Genomic DNA, 14,060 nt, shown 5'->3' on the forward strand with positions numbered 1-14,060 from the left:
AGTGGAAAGCCTTCCCAGAGGAGAGGAGGCTGTTATAGCAGCAAAGGAGGGACCAACTCCATATTCATGCCCATGATTTTGGAATGAGATGTTTGATGAGCAGGTGTCCAAATACCATTGGTCATTCATTGTAACTTTCCTCTGCAGAACAGAGTGGAATCAGTCTTCTTTCCGTACAACAGATTTTCTCCGTCACTTATTTTCCAGACTATTGGCAGTTTTCAAATTTTCATGTTATTAATTTCCTCTTTTTCCCTGTTTTACAGAATACAGTCAGTTTGAAGCCAAAATCCATGAACTTCGGGAGCAGATGATGAACAGTAGAATCAGCTCAGGCTCTGGCTCTCTACGGCCCAGCCAGAAAAGAACGCTCTACGTCAGGTAATTACTACTCTATAAAACCTTTATAATTTCTTTGTCAGGTACAACTACTTGATAAACCGTTATGAACACGTCTATGACTTCATCTGTTAATGTCCTTCTCTTCATCTGCACTGATCCAACAAGATGACGCTGCAGTGGAGAGCAGCGGTTTTACGGGCTCCTGACCAATTCTTATTTTTTGCGTGTTTTTTTTAATGCTGATCTTAACTTTTTTTGTACAAAATGTCTCCGCTATCATTTCCTATGACCGAAAGCAGCTTCTGGAAATCAGAACAGCCTCGATCACTAACCTCAATTTGGATGACAAGTTCTCCTTCAACGAGTCCGCAGCTCTGGACGTTCTGCATACTCCAGACCAGGCCCTAATCCCTAGGATTCGAAAGAGGAAGCGACGGCACAAAAGAGGCAGACGAGCCGGCATCCTGACGAGACTACGTTGGCGAGCAAATAAACTGCCTCTACCCTCCATTCTGTTAGTGAAAAAACAAACTGGACGAGTTCCGTTCAACACTATCCTATCAGCAGGACCAGAGAACTGTAATATTCTCTGTTTAACGGCTGAACAAGGACATCGATAATATACATCTCACTGGCTTTTCGGCAGCTTGAGGGGGGAGGGGTGCGTCTCTTTGTTAACAACAGCTGGTGTGCGATTTCTAATGTTAAGTAAGTCTCAAGTTTTTGCTTGCCTAAGTTAGAATACCTCATGATAAGTTAAGGATCATACTATTTACAAAGAGTTTTTGTCCATTTTTTTTCATAGCTGTCTATTTACCACCTCAAACCGATGGTGGTACTAAGACTGCACAGGGCCAATTGTAAAATGACACCCTCAGAAGCGGCACTTTCGTGGCTGGTGATTTTAATGCAGTGAAACTGAAATCCGTTTTACAAAAATTTTACCAGCATGTTACCTGCACAACTAGAGGCGACAAAATTGTAGATGACCTTTACTCCACACACAGAAACGCATGCAAGGCTCTCCCTTGCCCTCCCTTTGGAAAATCTGACCATAACTATATCCTCCTGATTCCTGCTTACAAGCAAAAACGAAGTAAGGAAGTGGTCCAACACAAGTTTGTTCATTTGCACAATTTCTCTCGTTCACTTTTGCTGGGGAAATGTCCACACTCACTGAAAATGACATTCGGTAGCTACTAGCTATGCTTGGATAACTTTATGAGCTGAATTTGCCTGTATTTGCAATTTGTTTGTTTTCGCTCATTAGCATTTAGCTAATAGTGACTATGGGATAACCCTATTAGGTTGTGCTAATTATGTTAGCATTCTGGTTATAGAGGCCTAAGGGGGATTTCTTGCATTTTTGGTGCCACCTTGTGTGCTGCCCAAGCCTAATTAGAAGGCAATATCCTCACTGAGCTAAAGGCTTGAGCTGCTGCTTTCAAGGACCAGGACACTATTCTGGACACTTTAAAAATCCCTCTACGACCTCCGCCAGCCATAAAACAGGCAAAGCGGCAATACAGGACTAAAATCGAATCCTACTGCGCCGGCTCTGACACTCATCGCATGTGGCAAGGTTTGCAAACTATCACAGATTACAAAGGGAAACTCAACCGTGAACTGCCCGAGCCTACCAGACAAGCTAAATTACTTCTATGCTCGCTTCAAGGCAAGCAACACTGAACCATGCAAGAGAGCACCAGCTGTTCCATATGACTGTGTGATCTCATTCTCCGTAGGCGATGTGAGTAAGACCTTAAAACAGGTTAACATTCACAAGGCTGCGGTGCCAGAGGAATTACCAGACACGTACCCAGAGCATGCGCTGACCAGCTAGCAAATGTCTTCACTGACATTTTAACCTCTCCCTGATCCAGTCTGTAATGTGTTTCAAGCAGACTGCCATAGTCCCTGTGCCCAAGAACGCCAAGGTAACCTGTCTAAATGACTATCACCCTGTAGCACTTACATCTGTAGTCATGAAATGCTTTGAAAGGCTGGTCATGACTCAACACCATCATCCCACCACACTGGACCCACTCCAATTTGCATACCACCCCAACAGATCCACAGAAGACATAGTGCCCTCCAAGTTCATCACTAAGTAGGACCCTGGGACTAAACACCTCCCTCTGCAACTGGATCCTGGACTTCCAGACAAGCCGCCCCCAGGTGGTAGGCAACAACATATCCGCCATGCTGACACAACACAGGGGCTCGTCAGGGCTGCGTGCTTAGTCCCCTCCTGTATTCTCTGTTCACCCATGACTGCGCACAACTCCAAAACCATCATTAAGTTTGCTGATGACACGACAGTGGTAGGCCTGATCACCGACATAGATGAGACAGCCTATAAGGAGGAGGTAAGTAACGTGCCAAGACAACAACCTCTCCATCAACGTCAGTAAGACAAAGGACCTGATCATGGACTACAGGAAATTGAGGGCAGAGCACGCCTCCATCCACATTGACAGGGCAGTAGTGGAGCGGGTCGAGAGGTTCAAGTTCCTTGTTGTCTGCATCACTAAGGAATTAACATGGTCCACACACACACACAGTCGTGAAGAAGGCAGGACAATGCTTCTTCCCCCTCATGAGGCTGAAAAGATTTTGCATGGGCCCTCAGATCTTCAAAAAGTTATACAGCTGCACCATTGAGAGCATCTTGACTGGCTGCATCACCTCTTAATATGGCAACTGCTTGGCATCCGACCGCAAGGCGCTACAGAGTGTAGTGTGAATGGCCCAGTAAATCACTGGGGCCTAGCTCCCTGCCATCTAGGATCTATGTACCAGGCGGTGTCATAGGAAGTCCCAAAGGATTATCAAAGACTCCCGTCACCCAAATCATGGACTGTTCTTTCTGCTACCGCACAGCAAACAATACCGATGCACCAAGCCTGGAACCAACAGGACCCTGAACAGCTTTTACCCCCAAGCCAAAAGACTGCTAAATGGCTAATAACTAAATAGCTGCCGGACTATCTGCATTGCCCCTTTTTGCACGCTTGAGTCATCACATACGCTGCTGCTTATGTTTGTTATCTATCCTGTTGCCTAGTCACTTTACCCCTACCTGTATGTACATACTGTATCTACCTAAATGACATTGTACCCCTACACATCGACTTGGTACTGGTACCTTCATGTTGTTTATGGTGCAGTGCAATGTTTTAGTTGATGTTGGTGATGTGGACACCAAGGAACTTGAAACTCTCGACCCGCTCCACTACAGCCTACCACTGTTGTGTCGACAGCAAACTTAATGGTGTTAGAGTCGTGTTTGGCCACACAGTCGTAGGTGAACAGGGAGTACAGGAGGGGACTAAGTATACACCCGAGGGTCCCCAGTGTTGAGGATCAGCGTGCCAGACGTGTTGTTGCCTACCCTTACTACCTGGGGGTGGCCCGTCAGGACTCCAGGATTCAGTTGCAGAGGGAGGTGTTTAGTCGCAGGGTCCTTAGCTTAGTGATGAGCTTCGTGGGCACTATGGTGTTGAACGCTGAGCTGTAGTCAATGAACAGCATTCTCACATAGGTATTCCTTTTGTCCAGGTGGAAAAGGGCAGTGTGGAGTGCGATTGAGATTGCATCATCTGTGGATCAGCACTACAGCACCACACCTCTGCCCATGTATAAAGCTAAGTTATCGTTAGTCATTGTGTATTTATTTCTCTTGTTATAATTGTTTCTATTATTTTTCTGTTTTTCTCTCTGCATTGTTGGGAAGGGCCCGTAAAGTAAGCATTTCACTGTTAGACTACACCTGTTGTTTACGAAGCATGTGACAAATAGCATTTGTTTTGATATGAAGGAACTTGACAGGTGAAAAAGCAGACCCCTCATAGACCTGCACCATACTGCTTCCATCTGTCTCATCAGATCAGCAAAGATGAAGTTACAGAGATGAGCAACTTTAGATTATACGTGCTATATATAATATATCAAATTGTCTGGAGGCTGTCGTCTATACTCTTTGGGTACTTCGACCACCTCATGTACCTGCATGATGCTATCAATGCACTTTACCACCACTGTGGCTTTCAGTCCGAGGAGGATAGAAAAAGGAAACATTTATTGTCCACAAAATTACATAGTCAATATTCAACCCATATGGATGGAGCACAGGAGCACTGACCCTGAGATTGATTGAGTCTTCTCTGCATCTCTGTCTGTGTTGACGCAGGCACATGGACAACAATACACACGCACACACTCAGGCCTTTTCACCACCATCTGAAATTATCTGATCTGCTGCACTGTTGATTAATGGCAGAGAACCCATTGTCCTTTTAAGTTGACTGGAGCCCCGATATGGCTGGCCTTCCTCCATTATTATGCAGATAGCATGATAATACAGACTAGGTGTATCAGGGCTAGTTTGACTGGGCCATTCAGGCCTTATCTGCATCTGCCCAGCCTGCCTCCTGTACACAGCAGGCCCAGGAGAAGGTATAATGTCACTGTTACATGCCCTACCCTGGTCCACAGGGAGAACAGTGGTGTATAAGGACCAGAGATAGAGAATGACACCCAGATATTTAACCTCGTGTCACAATAAGACATTAAATCAGCTGTCACAAGACCTTTATCACACAGACTCAGGCAAAGCCGTGTGTCTCCAAACACTAATTTTATATGAGTAGTAATTTTGGACATGGAGTTAAAATATCATTGTGGAGTAAGCAGATCCAATCTGTTGTAACATTGTGTATTTCCGGTGTTATACAGTATATAACGCACAAAATTGTTTACTGCAAGAAGCCACACTGAATTTCTTCAACAGTATGTACACAGCATACCACATTTTGTACCCTACCCTGTCTTTGCCAGTGGGCTCTGATGCAGTCTTAAGTTATCTCTTGTGTGTTCAACAGTGCACACTTGAACAGTTTCATCCTCCCCTGGGTGCTAGCCAGAGCACACTGATGCACTCCTCCCGCACTCTTGACCTCTCTGGAGCACATGTGCAGTCTTATTATTGGCCCTGAGAGGGCTGGAGGTTGACTCATTGACCCAGACCTTACTGTAGTGAAGACTTCACAGTTTTCTCCCAATCTGAGGAGCTCCTGTCAATCAGACCCACATGACCTGCTCTACTGGAGGAGAGTTTAGGGGTTAGAGGTCAGGGACAATGAAGCGTCCTGGGACTATAGTATATACTGGTTAAAACAAACTGGCTCCAGACTAGATAAACTCTGATGTGACAGCAGTCGTTATACCTGCAGTACAAACATACACTCTGGAAATGCATTTGATTTGATTATATACAGTTAAATTCACCAGATACAGTAATCATTATTCTTATTTGCCAAAGCGAATGCACATCTATGAATCAGAATGTTGACTGTGTATTGTCGAGAATCTTGGTTTGGCCGAGGTTTGTTAGAAAACAGAGCAGTGGTACCAGACAGGAGATCAGCAGACTGGGTGTGACATATTGGGGCTTAGTGAGGCCCCTGGGCAGTAGGCAGCAGGCTGAGAAGAACTGTGGAGAGGACAGATGAAGAGACTGGCCATGACATCAGGGCTGTGTTAGGCCGCTATAACCTTTACAAAGAGGAAATGTCTTGTGCTTGCTGGAGCAGGGCATTGGAAGGGAACCCAAAGGCCCAAGAGAGAGTGGGCAGTGTGTTGAGTGTTCAGTGTGTGTGAGTGTTGGGCTGCCCTTTGGGTTCAGAGCTGGCAGCACTTGATTTGAAGGTCTGCTTATAAAGCCGATTGTGACATGGCTTTTCAGTGGTGTCGGTTTCACTCAATGCGATGGTTTTGGTACGCATGCACTCCATAAAAGGCCTCGCTCACAGTATGCCGGAGAAGGATATATAGAGGAATACGCGGAGAAGGATGTAGTCCCAGTGGTTTTGATTCCCAGTTTCCCGAACAGGATTAGTCTCTCTGCTGGTGGATCTTTAGGAGATTGAAACCGGAACCAGTCCCTAAAACCCTCCTCCTTACTTTTGCATTGACACATACTTCCAGAAACAGAATATCTATTGCATTATGGAAATCCAAGCTTTGCAGAATTATCTCCTTTACAGCCGTCTAGAACTGCATGCAGGAAGTCATAAAACAGACGGACAACAGATGACATGCAGAGAATGGCTGGCATTCCACTGCTCAAACATCTACCCTGAGTTCTAAGTTATTGTGGGTTTTATTAACAACACCTCCCGCTCCACATTAGAATAGCTCAATCAGTGATCCGTTTAGCTAGAACTATAGCTCAGGGGCTGTGGTACACTATAGTATCCCCTAGGGGGCAGCCCTAAATTATACTCAAGGGGCTGTGGTTCCCACAGGGCTCTACAAAGGCCAGGATTAGCAAAAAATGACAGCAGGATAATTTTGGCCAATTTGCCGTTAGGCAGCCCTGTGGATCTGGTGTATTGTAGCTTTTAGCATCCTCTCTAATTTGTGCTGCCTTCCATCTCATTACAGCAGAGGGGAATCATTCTCTCTACTATTATTCAGACATTTCACATTCTTAAAATAAAGTGGTGATCCTAACTGACCTAAGACAGGGAATTCTTACTAGGATTAGATGTCAGGAATTGTGAAAAGCTGAGTTTAAATGTATTTGGCTAAGGTGTATGTAAACTTCCGACTACAACTTTACCTGTCTCAAGACATTTATTTCACACAGAGTGCAAGTGTTTGTGCTCAGTACAAAGGTGTGACAAACTTGAGAAATTCTTATTATCAGACTAAAACTTCTTCAGGCTAGGGTCTATTTTTCTCCACTTCCTGTCTGACTGACTTGCCCAAAGTAAACTGCCTGTTACTCAGGCCCAGAAGCCAGGATATGCATATAATTGGTACCATTGGATGGAAAACACTTATTTGTAGAAAGTTTGTAGAAATGTTAAAATAATGTATGAGACTATAACACAATAAATATGTTAGGAGAAAACCAGATTTTTTTGAGAGAGAGAGAGAGCCCATGCTCTTACAATGGAAAGTATAGGGGCATTCTAGCTCTCAGGATGCAATTCCTATGGCTTCCACTAGATGTCAACCATCTTTGTTCAACATTTCAGGCTTGTTTCTTCCCAAACGAGGAAGAATTTTGAGTTTTAGTACTGGGATACAGACTTGGAAATCCGTCTGTGCGCGCACAACGAAGAGGATGCGCATCTGCTAATATTGTTTTCCTATTGAACATACTTCTTTCCGTATGAAATATTATAGTTTAATTACATTTTTGGGTACCTGAGGATTAGATAGAAACATTTTGACTTGCTTTAACAAAGTTTAGCGGTAGCTTTTTGGATTCCTTTCTCTGTATGTTGAATGAGTGAATTACTCAAATCGATGGCATCAACTAAAATGACTTTTTGGGATATAAAGTAGGATGTTATCTAACATAACGGCACGACATATTTTAGCTGGGACCCTTTGGATTGCAAATCAGAGAGATTTTCAAAAAGTGAATATTTAAATCTCTATTTGTGATTTTATGAAGCCTGTGCCGGTGGAAAAATGTTGTCCTGAAACAATCGCATGGCATGCTTTCGCTGTAAAGCCTATTATAAATCAGACAATGCAGTTAGATGAAGAAGAATTTAAGCTTTAAACCGATATAAGACACTTTTATGTAAATAAATGTTTAATATCCATAATTTTTATGTTTATTTATTTGAATTGCGCACCCTCCAATTTCACCGGAAGTTGTCGTCTAGCCCTAAGAAGTACATTAAAATTATGTAACATTGGCAGGCACATTACTGGTTATTGCTGCTCGTTGTTCTCAGTGCTCAAATATTTCATTTGTTTTTAACCTGCCATGCATATCTTTAATAAATACAAATATTATACCATTTAATTACGGCTGTTACTATAGGATTATTACACTAGAAAGACACTGTACAGTAAGTGTGATCGCTTCTGTTTTTCCTACAGTACCTAGACTATGTGTACCTGTAGTAGACACTATCTAATGTTTTTCCTCTTTTAGTATCCTAGTATTCCCATTTCTCAGTGCTGGAGTACAGCCCTGTTTTATTGATGAAGGAAAGGCATGGGGATGATGCAGCCTGGACACTAGGGGATGGCTGTTACTTCAGCTCCAGTTCCTAAGCAGGCAGACACACACACACACACACACAGACACACACACACGTTCGTGCCCTACTCAACATCCTGGATCTCTGTGGGCTGATTTGTCTCAGGAAAGCCACGGTTGCTTAGTCAGAACACACACACACACAATGTAAAGGTTATGCGGTTGGAAAATCTCTCCTGAGCTGTCTATAGTGTGCTGCATATGTTTATTATTGCATCTATTCAGATATGGATCACATATTCCATGCACACCTGCTCAGTGCTCAGTCATTGTGATCTGTATCTTTTTCCATCCATATTTATCATACTTCTTCCATCTCTCGTAGACAAAAATAGTAGCTACAGACTCTCTGACCAGGGCTTTTTGGACCTGTAAAACAATCAAATTTTTGCTAACTTTAACAGCCGACTAATTAGTTTGCTGCCAGTTCTTAGCAAACTTATGGAAGTTATTGTGTTTGACAAGATACAATGCTATTTCTTTGTGAATAATTTAAGAACTGACTTTCATCATGCTTATAGGGAAGGACACTCAACATGTACTGCACTGACATGATTGAATTACGTGATTGGCTGAAAGAAATTGACAAGATTGTGGAAGCTGTATTGTTAAATTTAATTTAGTTACATTTAATTTAGTTACATTTCAGTGCAGCCTTTGATATTATTGACCATATTTGTTATTGAAAAAAAAGTGTTGTGGCTTTATGTGGGAACTCCTTCAAGACTGTTGGTAAAGCTGGTTGAGAAAATGCCAAGAGTGTGCAAAGCTGTCAAGGCAATTGGTGACTACTTTGACTACTTTGAAGAATCTCAAATATAACATATATTTTGATTTGTTTAGCACTTTTTTGGTTACTACATGATTCCATATGTGTTATTTCATAGTTTGGATGTCTTTGCTATTATTCTGCTATGTAGAAAATAGCAAAAAATAAAGAAAACCCTGGAATGAGTAGGTGTGTCTAAACGTTTGACTGGTACTGTATATATACATGTATTTTAAATTGAAGTTCAATAGAAATTCAAATGAAATTGTATTTCATCTTTTCAATAATTTGAATGATCTTCTGTTTTTATTTCTTCAGTTTTTGTACTGAAGAGAAAAAATATCCAATCATGATTTTTCTTTGGCGGTCTCTGGGTCTAAAAAAAAATGTAGTTAGCTCAGTCAACCATTGGCTAGGCCTTCAGAAGGTAGACAGGAGGCCTCTGCCATTCAACTGTATTAAAGTAGAATTGGAGTGACCAATTACATTTTTACTTGGAATAGGTGGGACCTAGCCTGGGTACCAGTCACTTTAGCTAATTTGTACTCCATGTCATATTCAAATATGAACATTATATCATTAATGAGCAAAGAGAACAGAGGATTTTACCCTGATTCGATCACCCTCACAGCTATCACAACGATTATGCAAATATTGGACTATCACTTTTTTTCCTCCATAGAAGAGGTGTTTTATGTTTGTCCAGATGAAACCAGTCTTTCAAAAGTTGCGAGCTCGTGTCTAAATTCTCAAACTAAATATATACTGCAATTCCAACCATAAAACGTCTAAGTCTCAAAATGTCTTAGCCTAAAAATACAACAACTTGCCTAGCATATTGAACGTTGAGATTGCCGAAAGTCCAGTCTCTCTGGCAATGACAAGGAGTGGCAAGGAGTAGAATATTAGCTAAAGAGACTGGTACTCAGAATAAGGCAGGGACCATAGCTTAGTGTGTGGCACCGTTCTTCTGGAAGGTCTAGACATGCTTTTGTTGTAGTGCAGGGTTCCCCAACAATATTACCCACCCCCCCCCCCCCCTCCCCAAGCCCCTCAAATGAATTAGGAATAATATTTGTTTCATTAAACAAAAAAATCAAGGACCCGAGATGCAAAAACTCACAAATGCAATGTCTCAAGGAGGATGTTACCCTACCTAAATAACTTCATGAGGAGAGAGAATGCAGGAGACAGTCAACTAATAAAGCAGGCAGCGGACCATTTTGTGGTGCTGAAATGTAAAGCTGTAACTGCATTGCAATCAATAGGAGGGGAACAGCGCCTGGTGCTGAAAATATAGCTAACTTGTTATGCAAGTCTTCCACAGCAACAGATGGAGAAAACCTACAGCAGTCGAGTAATTCATTTTAACAATAATCTTCATTTTAATTTGACTTTACAAAACAACAAGAGGGCTTAATTGGAGTCTATTTCTTCTGATCCTAGGCCTATATAAAATAACTTAACTGGCTGAGGTAAGCTGAGGCTTTACAACATATTTCACAATAACAAAAAGATATGGCCTAATAGAAGTCAGATTTTTTTTATTAGGCCTACTTACAGTTGCAACTGGCCAAAAATGTAGCATCCTACATAAAACAATCATTTAAAGAAAAAAAAGGTGCTGTCTGTATCGGGATCGCCTGCTTCTTTAACGACAGAACAGAACAGCTTGAGACCTAAATATCCATAGATAAGCACTCACAATGTTAGTATTTACTAAATACAGTCATATAGGCCACTAAGTGACTTACTCAATGGGAAAAGTTGATTTTCTCCGCGGACACGATCTTGTGGATGTCGCATGAGATGGGTGTGATTTTGATGCGCAGGCTGTCCTCGATTGAAAGCCGGTTCCTGTCGTGAGTCTATTGCGTTTATAGAGGAAAATGAGTACTTGCAGGTGTAAGTCGATCCTAACATTGTTAGCACATACTGTATAATGCAAGTTCCTTTATTGTGCTGTAGTCCTCTGAGAATTACACCCAAAACGCACACAAGGATTCGGCACTCCTGAGCTCATCCTTGATTTGGCTCGATGTCTGGAATTCAATCAGCTGAGATTGAATTGCAGTCTCATCCAGCGAGGGTATCATTTTCTTAGCAAGGGAGGAGAATTCTCCACCTGGGTGGACTGTGAGAGGTTCACCTACAAACGCAATGATATCCTTGGGCATGTCGTAGTCTTCAGATCTGGTGGAGAAGTTGTGCCTCAGCTGCTTGATGAAATCTTCCATCAGCTCTGTGACAATGCTGCGGCCTGGTCTCTCTGCCTGTCATTTCTTCAGTTTGCTGAAGTGCAGTAGCCTTCCAGATGGCAAGTCCAAATCTAACAACTCAGGCTTCCTTGTAATGGCCTCCAATTTTTCCACCATGTACACGACTGTTTTCACTCTTCCTTGTAACTGGAGATTTAACCCGTTTAAGTGACAGAATGTCAGCCAAAAAAAGCAGTGTTTGTAGCTTGCAGTTAACTCTTCAATGATTTCTGCGTCGAGCCTGTCTGGGGCGGGAAGGCCACTTTGAAAGTTCCATGGTTAGATTTATTATTACGTCTGAGATTGAATCCCGCAAACGGCAACATTTTCATTGCAAATAAGACACACTGTCTTGGCATTGGGAATTGATGGTAAGATGAACGCATATTTCTCTGTACATTCTTTCCTGAAACATTAGAGTGTCTAGTTTGTGAAACAGATGCCTCACAAGTCTTCAACTGGCAGCATCATTAAATAGTATGCGCAAAACGCCAGTCTCAACGTCAACAGTGAAGAGGGGACTTCGGGATGCTGGCCTCCCAGCATACCCCAGTGTCCCGAGAACCCCGCAGGGAGACAAGGAAAACATGCTGGTAAGACAAGACAAAATGGCAACAGACAGAGTACACAGGTTTAAATACACTGGGGATAATGAGGAAGATGGGTGACACCTGGAGGGGGTGGAGACAAGCACAAAGACATGTGGAACAGATCAGGGTGTGACACTTTTTTTAACATCACATGCAACCAAACAAGTCCTGCAAGCTCTGTTTTTGCCACATCTTGAGTATTGCCTAGTTGTATGGTCAGGCATGGAAAAAAAGACAGAGAAAAGCTGCAGCTGGCCCAGAACAGAGCAGCATGTCTGGGCCTCAAATGTACACAGAGGGACAATGTCAATAACATGCATGTCAGTCTCTACTGGTTCGGAATGGAGGAGAGATTGACAGCATCACTGCTGGTTTTTGTAAGAAGTATTGATGTGCTGAATTGTCTGTTCAACCAGTTAACCTTTTACTGCAGTGGGCTAAATTAGGGTCACACAGTGTGTGTTTCTTGGTAGTCTTAAACAAATCTACTTTGAAACAAAAGTGTACACCTCACTCACTGTTATGGGCTTAAAAAAGAAGACACATGTACCATGTCAGATATAGAGTTGAAATGTATTCAATGGAGTTTGCATTCCAATATTATATATACCCATCACAGAGACTGAAATCTAGCAAAACCGTTTGACATAGAAAAACCGGATTTTCAGCAGTTTTTTCGTAATGTTTATTTATTATTCAATTATGGAAAATATAACATTCCACCCATGAGACCACTAGAAGGTGATTTGGTCATTTGACTGTAGGAAAGGGGTATCACGCAGCTGAAAAGCCCATACATACCCCACAAGACAAACGATCAGGGGTCTTTTCACAGTCCCAAGTCCAGAAAAGAGGCTGGGAGACGCACAGAACTGTATAGAGCAATGACTACATGGAATTCTCTTCTACCTCAGATAATTCAGGTAAGCAATACATCAGTTTTAAAAACAGATAAAACACCACCTCAAAGAGCAACACGGACTGTGAAGACACACACACACATTACTCTGAGTATTTTTCATTTGTTATTTTTCTTTATTTTAAATAGTCGTATTGTTCTTTAGTCGTAGTGTTCTTAGTTTACATTTGTGTTGCTGTTTCCTGTCCATTAGTGTTCTGTATTTCGTCATGTTCAATGTTTTGTTTGGATCCCAGGAAGAATAGCTGCTACTTCTTCAACAGCTAATGGGGACCCGAATAAAAATCATAAAATCATCACTCAATGTCGGGTGTAAAATCATGCTCACTCACTTTGACTTCCCTTCCCTGTGTGTTGTATATATATATATATATATATATATATATATATAAAAAAAATACCTACACTCACCTGATGCAGACAGTTTCTTATGAAGCTTCATGCAATCCTTGTCTTTCACACAAGGCTCCTCCTTGACTAATACAGTGCCTTGCAAAAGTATTCACCCCCTTGGTGTTTTTCGTATTTTGTTGTATTACAATCTGTAATTTAAACTTTTTTTTATTTGGATTTTATGTAATGGACATACACAAAATAGTCCAAATTGGTGAAGTGAAATGAAAATGAAAAGTGCAAAGAAAATGTTTACTGAAAAGTGGTGCATGCATATGTATACACCCCCTATGCTATGAAGCCCCTAAATAAGATCTGGTGCAACCAATTACTTTCAGAATTCACATAATTGGTTAAATAAAGTCCACCTGTCTGCAATCTAATTGTCACATGATCTGTCACATGATCTCATCATATATACACCTGTTCTGAAAGGCCCTAGAGTCTGTAACATCACTAAGCAAGGGGCACCACCAAGCAAGCGACACTATGAAGACCAAGGAGCTCGCCAAACAGGTCAGGGACAAAGTTATGGATAAGTACAGATCAGGGTTGGGTTATAAAAATATCCAAAACTTTGAACATCCCAAGGAGCACCATTACATCCATTATTAAAAAAATTTAAGAATATGCCACCACAACAAACCTGCCAAGAGTGGGCCGCCCACCAAAACTCACAGACCAGGCAAGGAGGGCATTAGTCAGAGCGACCAAAGAT

General features: G+C 42.0%; 1 pseudogene; it reads left to right on the forward strand.

Annotated features, from left to right (window-relative positions):
• The window catches only part of LOC139407510 (discs large homolog 1-like protein), a 185,104-nt pseudogene that overhangs the window by 154,389 nt on the left and 16,655 nt on the right, over positions 1–14,060 (forward strand).

The sequence above is a fragment of the Oncorhynchus clarkii genome, chromosome 4, assembly GCF_045791955.1.
Source record: "Oncorhynchus clarkii lewisi isolate Uvic-CL-2024 chromosome 4, UVic_Ocla_1.0, whole genome shotgun sequence".
NCBI classification, from domain to species: Eukaryota; Metazoa; Chordata; class Actinopteri; order Salmoniformes; family Salmonidae; genus Oncorhynchus; species Oncorhynchus clarkii.